The 13,102-nt window shown below is 43.3% G+C and overlaps 1 protein-coding gene across 2 annotated transcripts in view; it reads right to left on the reverse strand.

Moving 5' to 3' along the window:
- The window catches only part of FOXP1 (forkhead box P1), a 566,277-nt gene extending 553,587 nt beyond the window's left edge, over positions 1–12,690 (reverse strand). For both annotated transcript variants that reach the window (XM_069476045.1, XM_069476044.1), the window contains exons 1-2: positions 12,518–12,690; positions 10,502–10,646 (exon numbers count right to left, since the gene is read on the reverse strand). The gene's annotated coding sequence lies outside the window, so the exon portion shown is untranslated. The remainder of the gene's footprint in view (positions 1–10,501; positions 10,647–12,517) is intronic.
- Between the last annotated feature and the right edge of the window lie 412 nt (positions 12,691–13,102).

A 13,102-nucleotide genomic window follows, 5' to 3' on the forward strand; every position in this document is an offset into this window, starting at 1 on the left:
TAGGAACTAGAGAAAGATACTAAGTTACAAGTATTACTTCTCTTTAAATAAACCATTACCAAGTATAACCTTATTTGATACAAAAAAGTCATTTTTTTTAAAAATTAAAACTGCTGTTTAATGGGTAACACTAACTCTAATAGTCTCTGTTTAACACAGACCAGTCATTTAAAATAAGAGCATTGTCCAAACATTCCTCCTTTGTTATATTTTTCCCCATTCTTCAGGGAAACACTATCTACCTTTAGAGTCACTTTGTTTAACATCTCCAGTCATTTATGCTATTTACTGAGTATCCGATATTCCTAATAAAATGTCAGTACAAATAACCAAGTTGTCCAGGAGGAAAAAAAAAAATAAAGTTTTCCCAATCTTCCCTGGCTGGTCAAGGTAAACATTTCTAGATGGTCCGAGTCAGTTAGCCAGGCTGACACAAATGCCTTTTCTCTTTCCTCTTAAATTACAAAAGATTATCATTTTACTCAGCAATGAGCCTGACTAAATTGAAACTCTGTACATCAGAATTAAATATGTTCTATCTACTCAAAATGAACAGTGTATTATTTATCACTAATACTTAATGACAAAAAAACTGATAACTTTCTCCGATTATACCACTGATTTCATCTCGTCTCGCATCATCGATTCTCTTGGTCATTAGCATAATCACAGAGCATCAACTCTGGCTTATGCAGCAAGTTTGATAACAGAGATGAAAGTAGACACACACTATTTTAAAAACATGTTCCGATTTTCATCTAAGTATATCTTTATTTATATGGCTTTCTTACCATAAAGATGCCAGTCCTTTAAAATATGCAGAAATCACTTTCTACACTGAAGAACAAGGTGCTATATCATAACAAGGATACAGAAGTATAAAGCGCCTGTTAATTAAACATCGCTTTTTAACTCGCTACCCTGCATATGTAATGTTAAGTTCTAAGCCAAGTCTTTAAATAAGAATGAGAAAATGGCTAGGCTCCTTCAAATGAATGCTTTGCCTGTTTTTTTTTTTGTTTTTTTTTTTTTCCTTAATGTAAGAGATCAGCCACTTGATAGATTATTTTTTAAAAATCAAATTCCCTGATAAATGGTTGAGATTTTTAAAGTTGTTCCCCTCCCCACAACAAAACACTGACAAATGAACAAATTATGAGATTCAAGTCAGGACTGAAGGTTTCACATGAACCCTAAATTTTCAATGTATGGTACTGCAGAATGCTGCTCGTTTTAGGTTCAATTTTAAAGAACTTGAATTAAAGAACCTTCAAAAGGTTTGTATGGAAAAATGAATAAGCTAAAGCTACACGTATCCACATGGATAAATTTTACTAACTCTATGGAATAAAAAAAAATCAAGTTACTAAATATATATAGTAGGATTCTATCAGTGTAAACCCTGAACATGCAAAACAAAATCCTATATTTTGGGGACTACTATACATACATATGTATTAGAAATATAAAGAACTGCATGGGACAAAACCCAGCCAGCTAAGAATGGTGGTTAAGTAACCTCTAGGAGAGAAGGACAGAGGTAACATGAAGGAGGGATATTCCAGAAGCTTCTTCAACTGGATCAGCAATGCGTTCTTTCTAGAGCTGGGCTACAGGTACTTGGTGCTCATTGAATCATCCTTTGTTCCTTTTTTGTGTCTTACATATTTCACAATAAAAACTGAAAAATATAAGCACACAGTTTTAAGATAAATAGCTTTGTAAATATCTGCCCGATCTCCTTCCTCAAAATGGAAAGTAGCCTTGTTCTCAACTCAAAGACCAAAGTGCTTGAGGCCAAGGCAGCCCATTTTATTCAACACTGCTTACAAATACTGAAACCTGCATCCCAATATCAAGTCCACTTCCCCTGTTTTCAGAAGTGCTTACTGTTACCTTATATTTAAAGAATTCTTTAACCTCGGTACTCTGCTATGGGAAAGTCATCTCTAACACAGATATACTCTCTATATTTAGTAAAAGTGACCACTCTGCTTCCTAAGCAAAACAAAACAAAAACAAACACAGAAATGAGATCTCCCTTTAAGTATCTTCTTCATTTTGAGTTGATACGAATACACACACACACAAGGAAGAATAAACTAGAAGCATACCTTGCGTGTGATTTCAGGACAAAGAGGTAGCAGAGAAAGGCGAACTTTCGCCAGGTAGAGAGTCCCTCCAACTCCCATCCCATCCCCATCCTGAACTATTTAAACCTTGTGCTGCAGTTGCCATAAGGACAGTGAGACAAAAGGAAGAAGCACCCCCATCAGCGGCCAAGAGGATGACTTGCTCCTACAAGCATAAGAATTTGTTGTAAGCTTACCAAAGTTACCTGCGCGTTTACTGTCAACATGCATCACACTGCAACAAGAGCCATTATTTAGAAAATAAGAGGAACACACTGAAGCGGCTGAACCCTTCTTAAACCCAGAAAAGGCATGCAAAACAGCAGCAGGTCTGCAACAACATGCCTGAGGGAGCCCATAAAAGAAAAGTCGAGACTGAACGATTTTCTATTTTAATAGACTATTTTCCCCAAAATTACTTAAAGTTGCACACGGAGAGCGATGTTCTCTGAAGATGCCCTACCCCCCTCCCAAGGCTCAACTAGCTTTCTTCCAAATAATTAAACGGGGCAAACTTTCTATTAGAAACTTTCTATAATATATCACTAAAAAAGGGTCTGTCATTGATTCCCTAATGAAATATCAGTTAATTACTTAACCTTTCTTAATAAAATGATTAACATCCTTTCAACAAACAAGGCGGACTGATTTAACATCAAGCTGTAGATCACCAGTGACAGGAGTAATACTATACACCCTCTACCATTCCACCTTCTATTTTTTCAATCAGTTCCATCTTCAATCTTTTATAGAAATTTTTTATTGTGGGGTAGAGACACTCTAGTTTTAGAACTTGGTCCACTAGAGATTTTTTTTTTTTTCCCCCCAAAGTACTTCAGGGGTCTGACTAGAAATAAAACAACTTTGTATTACAGGAATCTCCCAAATGCCTCCTGAACCTAGAGCCAAAGCAACTGTGAAGCTCTAAACATAAAAACAATTGCCAGCTCTTTGGCAGCTATTAAAATAAAGCCACACCCAAAGTCAAAATGGAAATTAAAAATTAAGTGAGGGCATTTTGGACACTTTATTACTGGGTAACTTCAAAAGGCACGTTACTAATACAGATGAAAAATGTCTGTAGAACTTTTATTTAAATAACTCTTTTGATCTTACTGGTTAGATCTTTAGCTGAAGCCCTGAATATTTAAACAAGCCTCCTTAGCATTTTATCTTCCTATATTTCATAATCTTCACAGGATGCATTCTTCTTGGGGTTCTGCTTGCTTTATTTGTGTGGCATCCTTGGCTAGGCTATTTCCACCAATATTGGTGCATGCCTCATCACATGCAACAACAGAGAATTTCCCAAAATGCCCAGCGAAATCAAAATACTTGTGCTAGCAGGGTTAATCTAATGAGCAAACAGTTGAGATTTTAAAATTAAGATGGAATACTCAGAGAAAAAAAAAAAAAAAAAAAACCCAGAAAGCTATTTGACACTAATTGGTAGCTACAACATGACAATGTCCATTGGGAAACATGGATGCAAGCAAGACATAATTTGAAAGGAAATAGCTGATATTTGGGAAAAACTACCGATGTTCCAAGTTGTTCCTACCACTTCATTGAACTGTGAGGCTCTTGTTCTGCCTCTGTTTCTCTAAGTATCTAATGTTTCTTTTTGTGCTTCACTCTGAAAAGGGAGCCCGTATTCCTCCCTTAGGTTTCACAATGGCCAAGCAGTTCCATTAAACCCTTGAGAAGGGTTGTAGGCATTCCTCCAATTCTGATCATTGAGGAGTCCAGTTTTCCCACTTTGGTGAGCATCAGAGTCATGTGGGTGCTTTTTCAAAACGCAAATGCTAGCCACACCCCAAATATGGCATATCCAGGAGCAGCGCAACTGCATCTGTGTTTGGCACAACAGCTCCACTGTGATTCCAATACTCATGCTTGGTTAAAAACCACTGGTTCTCATTTGTAATGAAAATCCAAATCCATTAAAAATAACATAGGATGGGCCTCAAGGTAAAGCCAAAAAAAAGTAATCAGTTAAATCCAAGTGAGTATACAGATTCCATTTCTAGAATATCTAGCAGAATAAATCACTTCATCCATGGGTCTCTGTTTAGTGTGCATCAGAATTACCAGGGGAAGTTTCTTATCAGTAGACATCCCCATGTCAGTCAGCAAAAATTCTGATTCAAGAATCTGTATTTTAATAACGTCTCCTGACACACATACACACACACACACACACACACACACACACTGATCTGGATGCAGGTGAGCAAGAAACCTCATTTTAAAACAGGCTGAATTAGGACCAACTGCAACCACTTTCCACTTCAGGAAGGCATCCGTCTCCATCTCTGTGCTCACCTGCCCCCAGGAGGGGAAGCCACCAGCACACCACTGGCCATGTATCACCAACTCAGGGGACAGGCACTAGGGCAGGAGAAACTCAGAACTCATACCACACCCTTCTCTGCAAAGGCTGCAGTCACTGTCCTGAGAGCACCAAGAATATCTTAAAAGATAAAATAACAAAGCCCTTTATTACTGAATCAGTATGTTCAAAGAACATACCTTAAAATATTACCCCTAATTCACAGGCAGGGAACCTGGAGCAAAGAAAGTCACGTTATGACTCAATTTCACAGCTGGGCAGGAGAAAAAGACACCTCGGAAATTCAATTTTTGAGTTTGATGCTAGAAATATTATTCAGTGTCCATGTGAACAAAATAGATCACAAAATTAGCTAAAATCTGAGAATCTGGCAAAATGTGGATGTCCACCTGACTCACTAGTAATAAATAAATACATATCCAAAGACAAAATACAGGACAAAAATCTTTGTCCCATCTATGCAAATCTATTCTATTTAATATAAATAGGGGGCCAATACTGCCAACTTCAGATACATTTCCCCTCAGTGGATTGTCCTACAACACGCTAGCCTCTGATTATCTTCAAACTGTTGAAATCAAACAGAATGACATGAGCTTTCTATTCAACAATGCCTCCATTTCAGCTGTTTATCTGAATTAGCAGCAGTTTGAGGAAATAAACCCATCACAACATGACGATGAGTACAGAGAAGTAAACAGTAAATAGAACACTGGAACACAATTTAGTATGTATTCATATTCCCTTTTTTAAAGGAAAAAAACCACCATTTTACTAAAAATGTGATTTGGAAAGAAAGTACAATTAGCTTTGCACAGGCACTGCTGAGATGTTCCCGAACACACCAGACATATGTAAATATTTCGTGATATCAGTTCCATTTGAGTAGACCTGTCAAGATATTTACAGGGCTTGACAGTACTTCTGTCTTTAATTAAATTTTTGCCCAGATACTTTAATGTAATTTAAATAGATTATTAGTTGTCAGGATCTAATATAAATTTTGTTTACGATTTAGTTACTTTAAGTACTCAGACTGAAGGAACTAATTTAACTCCACCAGTGAGCAGCCTTAAGCATCAAGACCAAACCACCAAAAAGCTCCTACCCTCCTTTGTACTCTCCCAATAATCTTAAATCATTACAATTTAATTGTAAATTTCATGGCACTAAATCAAGACCCTCTCCCCCCTTTTCAAACAAAACAGCTTAGACAGGCTCATGAGGAAAAACCCACTTACACCTGTTCAGGTACTAGGTTCTTCCTTTTAGGCAGCTCGTTCTTCCAGTGTCTGGCTAGGTGGGAAACTTTTTTTTTTTTTTTTCGCTTTAAGTCCCATAAAATAACTCCCGAACAAACACCTGTTGTGCACAAGGCAGGGCATATATTAAACACTGGCATCAGGGGATTGCAAAAAGAAAAACAAGCCTTGCAGAGACATCCGCAAGCCAATCTGCTCAATAGATTTCACGACTAGGTAAAACAACAGTGCGAAGAAAAGGACAGAGCTTCTGGCACAACCTTCCCATGAATGGGAGGCTGACTTCCAAACAAGGCTTGAAAAATGCCTTAGCACAAACTGACTGTAATTAATAAGAATAATTTATTAGAGAAACAAAGAACGCTGTCTAATTGTCTTTCCCGACTGCCATGCACTTTCCCCTACTGTACTTCCTCTTTACAGAATAAATACCAGCCGTGCAGCCCTAACTGCAAGAACATTATCTATGGGATGCAAAACCAAAGCACTCCTTGAAATCAAACATTTCTTACATTTATTTTTAGGTTGGCAACACAAGCCAAATCTGCTTAATTTCCACTAAGCGCATGGTCACATGCCCAAGGAAATAAACTATAAACGTCCCAGAAAAAAAAAAAAAAAAAACCGTCATGGAGAAGATACCCCAATTTGGCCAGGTTTGCTCGTTTCAACAACTCGCCTCATCTTATGGCTTGCTGCTAGTTTCAGCTTTTGGCACCTTTAACCTTAATTCATCCAAGTACCGCAGAAGAGAAATATGTTTAAAAATCAGTTTAAGATGGCTCCTTGGAAAGCACATGTATGGCAAACTGGCCTGCGGACTAGAGTAACAAATCACAAGAAAGATCATTCAGAAAATACACGGGCCCAAGTGGAAACTTACTTGGCTCGCTGGCTTCTCGCACAAACTCAGTGTTTGATCACCTGGTGGGTGACTACCATCAACTTAAAAAAAAAAAAAAAAAAATCCCCTCCAAAGAGTAAAAGTATATGTTGGCTCACGTATAAAGTTCACCTGTCTATTCAGCAGATGCCTTTCTTGAGGTTTTTTTCTTTAGAAAACAAACCCCTACCTGCTTGAGAGCTTAATACATTCTAGGTTTAAAACATATACGTAAAAAAAAAAAAAAAAAAGGCCAATATTGCTGGCTTAGCAAAAATGACATTTACTATGACTGAAATCTGTAAAAGGAGTGTGCCATCTAACAGGATAAGAAGGAAAGGAAAAACCCCTTAGCAAAACTTGAATTTTTTTTTTTTATGAACAAAAATACCACCTGTGTAAATCTAGCCATGTTCTGGAAAGCCTTTCTCAGTTATAGAGAAACGGCTCATACTCAGTGCCTTGAAGTTGCAATTAAATTGTAGTAATTTAAGATTATCGGGAGAGCAAAGGGCAGTGGGAGCTCTTTGGAGGGCTTCCCTCCCCACTTAATGCTCTTCAGTCAGGGGTTAAATGAGTTTCTTTAATGTAAGTACCTTAAAGTAACTGAATCATAAACAAAATTTATTTTTTTTCTGACAGCCTGCAATCTATTTAGGTTTTATTAATGTGTGCCTAAAATTATTTTTAAAAGACAAAACTCTTGCTATCCCCTATATATACTCTTGGATTCACACTGAAATGTGATCAGTACTGTAACACCTAACCTTGTCTAAATACACACTTTTTTGTGATGCGGAATCTTACAAGATGATGTTTCAAAATTGAGTTTGAGCCTTAAGTTAAACATGAAAACCAAATAAATATGCACAATAAGATTGGCTGCAAAGAGGAAGCTGGGTTCAAAAGAAGTTGTCACATCTGCTATATATTCTCCCTTCTCTTTCTTAATTTTGGCATTGGATGTGCTGTGATATAAATATATTTGGGAAATATCACAATTCTTCTGTTAACTTAAACAACTGCTGAAAACAGACATACCCTTCAACAGAGCCTAAGATGCAAATTTACAAGGCCAGGGGTATAGTCTCAAAGGAAGCAAAGAAACTTAGTAACAGAAAACCATGCCTAGGCTCAATATTAACTCAGTTAACTTTTGCTATTGTTAGTACACATGACTTAAACTAGAAAATATTCATAATTTTTTAAAAACATTACATATTGCAGAAAATTGCCTAATACCATGCATGTGTATGTTTAACTCACATTGCTTAATTATACAATAGATATATCCAATAAAAGCTACAGACTTTGAAACATTGTTGTGTACCATGGTTATGAAACTCTGGCTTATAAAAAAATATAAAGTGCTTACTATGTGACCCACACTTGTTAATTAAAGACATAATCCTTAAATGACAAGTATTTTTATTCTGCTATATGTGTTTACTTGTCCTACTTCCTACTTTGCTCTACTTAATTAAAAATGACATTTAATTTGGGGCTAGTTTATAGCAGAAAAAAAAAGTGTTACACAGTTTATACTCCAGGATTTAAATATAAACACAAAATCTTAGAGACATCTCTAGCAATATAAACCCCTTAATTTGAGACAGTTAATTTGAATAGTTGATGTTTCTTTCATTACACTTTGATAAACCTGTGAAAACAAAATGCTAAAGTAATTACTGTTACTACTCCCTTTAAAAATGTAAAGCAGTTAAATTTTCCTAGACAACAAGCAAGGACAAGTTACAGAGAGCCTGAATAAAAGTAGCAACGTGGTCATGTTGAATGTCAATCTAAAAAAGGAGGTTATGTCTAATCTGGAGTCTGCTCTCTCGCCTTTTTAAATTCCAAGAGTGGGCTGACACAAAACTTCATCACCAGGGATTTTTTTTTTCTTTTTCTTTTTTTTTCTTTTTTTTTTTTTTTTTTTTTTTAGCTTCACATCAGATTTAAACCCTCACATACAAAACCTTGGCTTTCCTGACAAGGCAGATCTTCTAAACTCGATGTGAGAAAATGTTATCTAACTCTAGTGTAGGAGTCTAATGTTGGTAAAAAGAATTCCACTGCACAGTACTGGGTAGCAAGACAGCCTCCGGACGACTTAATATTCTTTTAATACCTTTTTGGGTGCATTCTCCTCATAAGGAAGGATGCATTTAAAAAATAAATAACTTGTTTGGCAACTCAGCTTCCATCAGGAACTTAAATGTTGCCCAGAGAGGGGCTGAGTATTTCCTCCCAAGTGAGCCTTCGCTTGCACAACAAAGATCAGCATTTGCAATGGTCCATTTCTGCATAAGTGAACATATAGCCTTGCTGCTTGATGGAATAGTCCAGGTTCTCCGTGTAGCAGCTCCTGACAACAACCCAGCAGCAGTTCTGTTTGATCTCTCCTGCTTCCTTAATTTGGGTTGTCAAGGTTCAGCAGTTGGAGGCTGTTTACTTTACTTTTTCAAAAAAAAAAAAAGTGATTTTTTTTTCTCTCTGTCTCATACAATGACTAATCCAAAGTCTAGGGGGGGTGGGGGATGTAGCCAGTGGCAAGATGTTAAACCTTTTTTTCCCCTTTGCAGTGAGATTTTAGCTGACACCTTTTGAATGGTAACTAGTTGAGTTCCTTTTTATATTTTTCATGCTCTTTAATTATGAGACGTTTCAAATAGAGAGGAAAAAAAAAGCCATTCCAAATTTCTGAAACCGTGAGCCCAGTTTTCTTTTCCTGGACTCAAAGAGATGGGTATTTCCACTTTGAGAATCAAAACTCCAGTGGAATTCTAAAAAAGATTTGGTACATCTCTCTCTCTGGAACAGAAAAACAGCAGAAACTCCTCAGTCTCCATTATGCAGGCTACCCCTGGGTAGAAAACACCTGAAGTCTTTACTATTTCTTTTCAAATTCTAGTTAAGACATCTCCTTCCAAATTGATTCTCCATGCAGAAAAACCGGAGTAGGGGAAGAGGAGATGGAATGTAAAAATTGTGCAGACATTCTTCAATATATTTTCAGTAGTAGAAAAATTCCTTAAAAATCCTTGAGGTTTTCTCAACTCAGCTATTGTGCAGGTCCTAAACCTTCAAGTCTCCGGACAACCAATGGTGAAGTGCAGAGGGCTTGAATGTACACACGCCTTTCAAAGGGAATCCAGAATGCTCCTCCAGCATTCTTGTTTAAAGAGCAGCAAGAAAAAAAGGAAATCCTAACTTAGAAAATACCTGTGACCAGACATGAGAGCCTCAGCCCCTCAGAAGTGGACTGGAGAAGCTCACATGCAATCAAATGAAATGTTTATATTAATTTCATCATTCTGCCCAAGCCTCACAGATGATGGCTTGAGGGTGAGGAGGTAGGGAAGAGGAAGAAATAAGTTTCATTTTGGGTCTTCTCGGCGAGCAAAAAGAAAATGAATTAAGACGAAAGCGTACGATGAGCCCAGACTAAATCAATACACTTTGTAATCAGCCCAGCAAGGGTATTTGGACACAATGACTTGGAAATAATTAATAGTTATAAGGGGGGAGTGGGGTGAGAAGGGGGGCGAGAGATGTCACCATATTTTATCGGAGCACTTTGCTCCATGCTAAACTTTGATCTCCGGATTTTCGGATTTAGGAAGGAAAGAGGGAAAAAAGGAGAAAAAAAGTCCAGTATTCCAAAGCACCTACCGGCTTGAGGATGGGCACATTCCTCTCTCTCTCTCTCTCTCTCTCTCTTTCGGCGCCTTATCGCTATGCTCGCGCCGCCCAGGCTGGCTCTTTGCAGACGGAGAGCCCCCGGTGCAGCCCGGGGCTCTCGGGTGTCCCTTGCCCCCGCGCCCCCGCCCGCGTTCTTGCCCCGGCGCCCCCGGCCGCCTCGACTTACCCGCGGAGTCCGGGGAGGGAGTGGGAGCGCCGCCTTCACGCCCGCGGAGGAGGCGCCGGCAGCACCATGGTCCCCGGCGCCGCTGCCGCTGCCCCTTGCCCGCTCGCTTGCCGCGCACTCTCTTCCTCTTGCAAACTTTCGGGTTCTGCGGTCGACAAGAAACCGGGGCGACCCTCAGCAAGTGTTCCCCGTGCAGGTTGGGGGGGACTGAAGGGGACGGGACGGGTGAGTAGGCCGAAGGGCCAAGACACAGAGGGCAGCAGTCTCGGAGGACCCGCGAGTGCGCGTGGAGGGAAGAGAGGATGCGGCTCAGGGAATCCCTGCAAGGATCCCGAGATCGGGAAATCGGCCCGAGCCAAAGTCTCAGCACCTTCCCCAGGATCTTACAAAGTTGCAACAACAAAAAGGAGGGGGGAGGAACAAGGGGAAGGGGGTGGGATAGGGATACGATCGCAGGCGCAAGGTTTGGAGTTACAACTGTTTATTTAGTCCTTATTCTCATAGGGGGCGGGAGCTGCGCGGGAATGGGGGGGTGCAGGCAGCGATTTCGAAGCAAACACTTGGGAAGGGGGCATGCGACTTTGTTTCTGGGCGCGCAGCTCCCCGGCGCCCGTGTGTGTCACCGCCTGTCTCCCGGGACCAAGGCGGAGCTCACAACAGGTGGGGAGGGGGGCTCGTCGAGGGCCAAAACGGAGAAGGAATCTAAGTTTCCGAGCGCGACGTTGTCTGTGTAGGAGGGAGGCGGGAGGCGGGGGCGAGGGGAGGCGGAGGCAGCAAATGACCGCGACCCCGCGGCAACTGGCAAACTCCTCGGCTCCCCGCGCCGCCGCCGCCGCCACCGCCGCGGTCCCCACCCGAAGCGCACACCGCCTCGGCTCGCTGGCTCCGAGGAGTCGTCTCTGCGGGACAGGAATAGAGCGCGGGGAGCTCGGGAGGAAGCCTGCGCGCAAGCGAGGGACGGAGAGCCATCGGCCGCCGGGACAGGGCCGAAGGAAAGCGGGGACACCCGCGCGTCGCAGGACAGATCGGGGCTTGGCAAATTCCCCCGTTCCCCAACCTTAAGACGGGGGTAAAACCAGAAAATGTGTATGGTGGGGGGAGAGGGATTCCGCTGCGGCGACTCCTCGCAGCGCACCCTGCTCCCACGCCCACCCGCGGATCTGGCCAAGGCTGTTGCGGGCGCGTGTCGGGGAAGCGGGGGCCGAGCGCGCGTGGGGGTGCGTGTCTGGCTGGGGGTGCGCAGGTGTGTGTTTGAGTTTTGCGGGCTCCGAGAGGGTGGCGGGAGAGCTTCCCCGCCGCTGGCTTCGGGGCAAGGCGCGCGTGGCACCGGGGAAGTTCCTCAGTGCGGGGCCCAGGGCCAGGCTTCCCCAGTCAGTCCGCTGGGGCCTGCGGGGCAGCCCAAGGGCACCGAGGGGGCACACACCCGCGGAGGAGGAAGAGAAAAAGTTTGCTTCAAGTCCAAACTTTGGGCCCAGAAGGCGCCCGGCGTGCGCCCCCTCCCGCCGCGGCCCGGACCCGGGGCCCCGCACCCGCCCAGCGCCCCGGCGGCCACCGGACGCCAACGCCGGGCACCGAAAGTTGCGACAGGAGGCCTGTGCTTATTGATTTCTCTCCCCCGGGCGATCGTGGAGAGCGCAGAGAGAGGCGTGAAAGGGCCTGGGAGAGGCAATTTCGCCTCCTCGAAGCCGCCACCGCCCCCCCATTTGACTTATGCAAATAAACCCAAAGGGTGCGGGCGCCGCCGGAGCTCCCTCCACCCTCGCGCCGCCCGCAGCCCCCACCCATCCCAGAGCCTGGGCCCCAACCCAGGGGGGAGAGGAAGAGAGGGGAGGGCTGGGGGAGATGCACGTGGAGCCTGGAGGTGGAAAGTAGTTTTTTTTTTTCTTTTTTTTCTTTCTTTCTTTCTTTTTTTTTTTTTTTTTTTGTGCTGGTTGTTGTTGTTGTTTAAAGTGGCGGAAACAAGGCAGGAGGCGGCTTGGGAAAAAGTGGAGCAGAAATGGAAAAATACAAACTCACCCGCTGCAAATGGTCTCTCGGTGCAAACTAAGGTGTTTTCGGGCCTTTCCCCGCGCGCGCCCACTCCCGCCCGCGCGCGCACCCCGCGCACACACTCACTCGCGCACACACACTCGCGCACACACGCGCGCACACACGCACTCCCGGGCGAGGGCCGGGCCGCCGCGAGTACAGCATGCAGCCGCCACACAATAAATAACAATAGATTCCTCCGCTCCGGACTAGCTTCCCGGAGCCCAGCCAGCGCCAGCGGCGGCGGCGGCGGCGGCAGAGGCGCGGACAGCGCCGGGCCAGGGGCGCCCCCCGGCCCGGCCCGCAGACGCCTGCCGGGGTCCCCTCTCCGCCTCACGCACCCCGCAAGGCCCCCAGCGCCTCCAGAGAGCGAGCTGCGCCCCCCATTCCCGGCCAGTGGGGCGCTGGCGGCCACCCACTCCCCCCCCCATCCCGGAACAAATAAATAAATAAGGCGCGCGAGAGAGGCCAACACGTCGCGGAGGGAGATGTTGTTATTTTTTGCTGTTGTGCGTCCCTGACGTCACATCCACCTGCTGGGTAAACAACAGGGCTCGCAGAAAAAAAAAAAAA

Source organism: Eulemur rufifrons, chromosome 7, assembly GCF_041146395.1.
Source record: "Eulemur rufifrons isolate Redbay chromosome 7, OSU_ERuf_1, whole genome shotgun sequence".
Classification (NCBI taxonomy): domain Eukaryota; kingdom Metazoa; phylum Chordata; class Mammalia; order Primates; family Lemuridae; genus Eulemur; species Eulemur rufifrons.